Source organism: Fukomys damarensis, unplaced genomic scaffold, assembly GCF_012274545.1.
Source record: "Fukomys damarensis isolate Sample0158 unplaced genomic scaffold, DMR_v1.0_HiC HiC_scaffold_5, whole genome shotgun sequence".
Lineage (NCBI taxonomy): Eukaryota > Metazoa > Chordata > Mammalia > Rodentia > Bathyergidae > Fukomys > Fukomys damarensis.
The window spans coordinates 44343729-44349091 of NW_022900917.1; the positions used below are offsets into that span (position 1 = coordinate 44343729).

The 5363-nt window shown below is 31.6% G+C and overlaps 1 non-coding gene across 1 annotated transcript; it reads right to left on the reverse strand.

Moving 5' to 3' along the window:
* Positions 1-3154: 3154 nt before the first annotated feature.
* On the reverse strand, positions 3155-3340 carry LOC117285095. The gene has a single exon (XR_004516084.1). It is a non-coding gene; the product is annotated as a U2 spliceosomal RNA (small nuclear RNA).
* Between the last annotated feature and the right edge of the window lie 2023 nt (positions 3341-5363).

The following is a 5363-nucleotide window of genomic DNA, read 5'->3' on the forward strand; positions in this document are numbered from 1 at the left end:
TTTCTTTTTTATTTTTTGGTACAGGGGATCAAACTCAGGACCTTGCACCTGTGAGGCAGGTGGTAGAACTACTGAGCTAAATCCCAGCCCCTTAGATACCTTTTCTTTGTGGGTTTTTTTATTTTTTATTTTCTTTAAGATTGATCTTGATAAGTAGAGAGTAATTTACAGTACTATTCAATGTATTAAAATTCATTTATATTGTAATTATGTTAATTCTTTTTATATTTTAAGAAATCCTCTTCTACCAAAAAATAATGAAGATAGTTTCCTGTGTCTTTACTTTTCATATTTAGATTTAATTCATGGATAAGGTATAAGATAGTGGTCAAGGACCCCGGCCCAAACAGGTAGTCAGTTGACCTAGCATGATTTACTGAAAAGTCCATTTCTCCCACTCTTTTACATTGCTACCTTCATCAGAGAATAAGCATCCATGTGCCTAGATGAGTGAATCTGCATTTGCCTTGCAAATATAAGCTCCTGAGTTCAATCCCCGGTATCAAAAAAAAAAAAAAGAGAGAGAGAGAGAGAGTGAAACTAGAATCATTTATAGGTAAATGGATGCAAATTGAGGCCATACTCTTAAGTGAAATAAATAGGACACACATGTAAACACCTAATAGTCCCCGGTATAAAAAAAAAAAAAAAAGAGAGAGAGAGAGAGTGAAACTAGAATCATTTATAGGTAAATGGATGCAAATTGAGGCCATACTCTTAAGTGAAATAAATAGGACACACATGTAAACACCTAATAGTTTCTCTGGTGTGAAACCACTTTTCAGAATTGAAAGCCATTATTATAATCCCTGCTAACAAAAATAATATCTTAGGCCTTGTTTAACTCAGTAAAAATTTTACTGCGGACATCGGACAGATTAAACCTTGAATCATTCTGGAACCCTTGCTGTAGGATGTCTTAGAAATACAATTTTTAGTTTTTTCCCCTTGAAATTTAGAATGCATATTTGAAGGAGATTAGACTAAAAGTTGAGCAAGTATTTTTAGCATGAAGTAGTGCCACATTTCTAATAAGATTAAAGCAATCTATATACCTGGCAGCAGTGTATAAGTGTTTGTGGTTGTATATTATTGCCTGTTTGATTTTTCTTGGGCTTTTGTTTTTGAAAAGCTACTTTATTATCATTTTAATTTGGATTTTCATGATCAATAATGAAGGTGAGTATGTCTTCATATATATTTGGGCCATTCATATTTCCTTTTTCAGATAAACCTGTTTATGACTTCTGTACATTTGTTGTTCTTGATTTTTGTTACTCTTTGGAATTCTCTATGAATTCTGGACAATGATTCATTGTTGGAAATATATATTTTTTTCCCTGAAAAATTAGAGTGACTATTTGGAATCTTTGTTCCTTTGCATTTCTGTAAAGGTTTTAGACATATTTATTTTTCCGTGAAAACCTTGTGGAATTCTGATTTCATTTATTCTACAAATTAAAACTAGTGACAATATTGGTTTTCAAATCCAGGAATATTGAATATTCTGCCATTTATTTGTCTTTTTTTTTTTTTTTTTTGAGACAAGGTCTCACTATGTAGTGCCTTTGAATTCACTTTGTAGCCCAGGCTGGCCTTAAATTTGAAGTGATCCTTCTACCTCAGCCTATGGAGTGCTGATATTACAGGTGTATGCCACCATACTCAGCTAATTAGGTCTTCTTTAGTATTCCTCAATAAAATTTGTAATTTTCTATATAATAGTCTTGTATAACATGAAAGATTTATTCTTGGTCATATATTTGATGTGACTATAATTGAAGTGATATATTTTATAATTCTTTGTAATTTGGGGTTGAAATAAAAATACAATTGCTTTTTTTTTGAATCAGCAGCCCTGTTACTAAATTTTCTCATTAATATCAGTCTAATTTAGACTATTATGGCTTTCTATGAACAAAATTATATTATCCAGCAGATAGGTTTTTTCTATCAGTAGTTTGAGTAAATATATATTAGACTTTTCCATAAAAGCCTCCATGTCTCTTAGTCTTTTTTATTTTTATTGTCCTCTTCTTGCTCTAAAAAAATGTTCTGACCTGTATTTCCATTCACTAATTCCTTTTTTTAGCTCTGTCTAATTGAATGTTTTAATAAATCCATTCATGTTTCTAACTTTATTTCCATTTTATAGAAATTACACTTGATTCCTTTTCGAATTCTGCAAATATTTTCAAGTATGAATTTCATCTCATTAAACAAACAAGAAGACATTTCATATTTTATGTTTGGTGATGCTTTTATTTGAAGTGTTAGTGGGTCTGTTGCTAATGTTTCTTTTTCTGCTAAGTCTCAATCATTTTTTTCTCTTATATGCTTTGTGGGTTTTGAAGGTAGGTTGCTTACATATATATGCGTATAAATTTGAGTGTATGTGTTTCTGAAACTTTTTCTGGGGTTAAGTATGAAGATGTATTCCTCTGAAGATTTATTTTTGCTTTTCTAAGATATTTGATAATAAGGAATACAATTTTACTGATCTATAGAACATTAACTACATTTATTGGGTGAGACAGTCTGCCTATTCCCGAAGAAAAATATAAGACTGCAAATTTTTCAAGCAAGATGCTGTTCTGTGTTTTGTGAGGACTGTTTATTAAGTTTTGAGGAAATAGGATTCTGTCCTTTCAAAGTGGGGAGGATAAATTATATAAGGATCCATGTGACAATAATGTGACAATTGTCTAGCTAGATATAGGGGTCATTTTTATCCTAGGCCCTGCCCCAAAATTATTATGATGTTTTGTTTTCAGTGAAGTTTCAGAAAAAATGTTTATATTCTTCTGGTGGAATCAAGAATACTCACTGCCTCACTGTCTCCCAGCTATTGCCTGAACACCCATGAACATTCTGTTAAAAATGAAAGAAATATAGGTAAGACATTATTTTAAGAGATTTGCAGCATCAAATGAAAATGGCTTTTCTTGTTTGGTCTGGAAAAAGGAATAATAAAACACCACTGCATTTTAGTGCTATTGTGCCATCTTTATTACAAAGTTCAACTAATATTTATTGAGTGCTTGCTAACATTTCACCATAGATTTATCACAAAAAAATTTAAACATGCATAGAAGTGGAAAAGCTTTTACTGTAAGTACTAGTAGGACTACTACTAAGATTTTACATATATGTTTTAAAATTGCCTCATTGGGACGGGAGTATATCTCAGTGGCAGAGTGCTTGCCTAACGTGTGAGGCCTTGGGTTTGATCACCAGCACTGAAAAAAATTGCTTTATTATCTATCAACTTGTCCGTCTCTTTCTTTCAATGAATCAACTTATTTTACACTTGATCTTAGCCAAAAGGCTTAGAAGTGATGAATCAACTTATTTTATTTGTGATGCATTTCAAAATAATTCACAGAGGCTAATACACAACATCCCTAAATATTTTATTCAGTAGTCATATCATTATTTTAAGTTTAAAATTTATTTATCTCTTTTTGAGATAAAGTTTATATTGTGTAACATTCACGTATCATAAATGTAACATTTAATCAGTTTTGATTAATGAATACACCCCAATCTGTGCCAAGATAAGAGCATTACCATCCTTTTAAAAGTTCCCTTAAGCCTCTCCTCAGGGTATTCTGAGTTTTCCCACATAGAGTAGTTTTGCCCTTTCAAGGATCTTGTATAAAAGGACTCATACTGTGTATTCTTTAAAAAAACTTTTTATTTTGTAGTAATTGTAGATTCTTGGTCCTTTTTACATGAGGATAAACCTCATATAAAAATTTAAAAATTGTTAAGTCAAACCACTGATGTCAGGGGCCATCTGTACTCTTTGTTTAGTTGTTTCCATTGTCATTCTGCACAACTCTAGCACATCACAAATAGGAAATTCACATTGATATAACCTATCTACCTTTGCTCATCTTAGCAGTTTAACACACAGTTGTGCGCGTGGGAGCGTGCACAAGCGTGTGTGTGTGTTTAGCACAGGAGTTTTATCGCATGTGTAGGCTCATTTGACCAGCACCATGGGCTAGATTCAGGAGAGTTCCATTACAAGGATCTTTTCTGCTCCTCTTTGATAGCCACAGCCACCTCCCTCCTTTACCTATAATCTGTGGTAGTCACCCATCTTTTCTCCATCTCTATAATTTTGCCATTTCAAGAAGTTTTGTAAAAGAAGTCATACACAATGTAATCTTTGTAGGATTGCCTTTTCTTGGCAAAATTCTCCCGAGATTCTTCCATCATATTGTGTGTGTCAACAGTTTTGTTTTGTTTACTACTGAGTAATGTTTCCTGAACGTTTGTACCACAATCTAATCAAATCAATCTTTGAATGACATTTTAGTTGTTTCCATTTTTTTTCACTATTATGAATAAAGCTCTCATACAGGTTTTTTTGTGAATGTATATTTTTATTTCTTTGGGATAAATGTCTGTGTTTACTCAATGAATCATATGGTAAGAAAATATTTAGCTTCATTTTTAATTGTGGTAAATGTATCTAATGTAAAATCTGACATTTTAATTATTTCTAAGTATTTAATATAATGACACTATTTACATTCACAATCTGAGTAACTATCACCAATAGCTATTTTCAAACTTCTTCATCACCCTAAGTAGAAACTTGTAAGCAACAATTATCTATTTTCCCTTCTCCTCAGCTGCCAGTATGCTCTAATCTACTTTCTGTCTTTATAAATTTGCCATTCCAGATTTTTGTAGAAGTGGAGTTATGTATTTGTTTTATAGTGCTAGTTTATTTCACTTAGCATATATTTTCAAGATTCACCCATTTTATAGTATGTATCAGAATGTCACTCCTTTTTAATGACCAAAATTCACTCTCATATATACATATGTGTGTGTGTAATATAATATTAATGTGATATGTATATTATATATATATATATATATATGTATGTATATCATTTTGTTAATTCATCTGCTGATGGCCATGTGGGCTTTTTCACCTGTTGACTGTTATGAATATTGTTCCAGTGAACATTGCATATATATATATTTGTTGAATTACTATTTTCAATTCTTTTAGATATATACTCAGGAGTGAAACTGCTGGGTCATACGGTAAGTCTATGTTAAATTTTTGAAGATTTTTTGTTTTTGAGACAAGATCTCACTATGTAGTTCAGGCTGGCCTTGAATTTTCTATGTAGTCCAGGTTGGCTGCTTTGAACTTGCAGTGATACTCCTGCCTCAGCCTGATTTTTGAAGATTTTTGTGTGAACATAGTTTTAATTTTCTAGAATAAACTTCCAGATGTGTAACTCTTTGACTTATAGTAGTCATTTGCTTAATTATATAAGAAACTACTATAGTGTTTTTCAAAGTGGATGTACTATTTTACAATCTCACCAGCA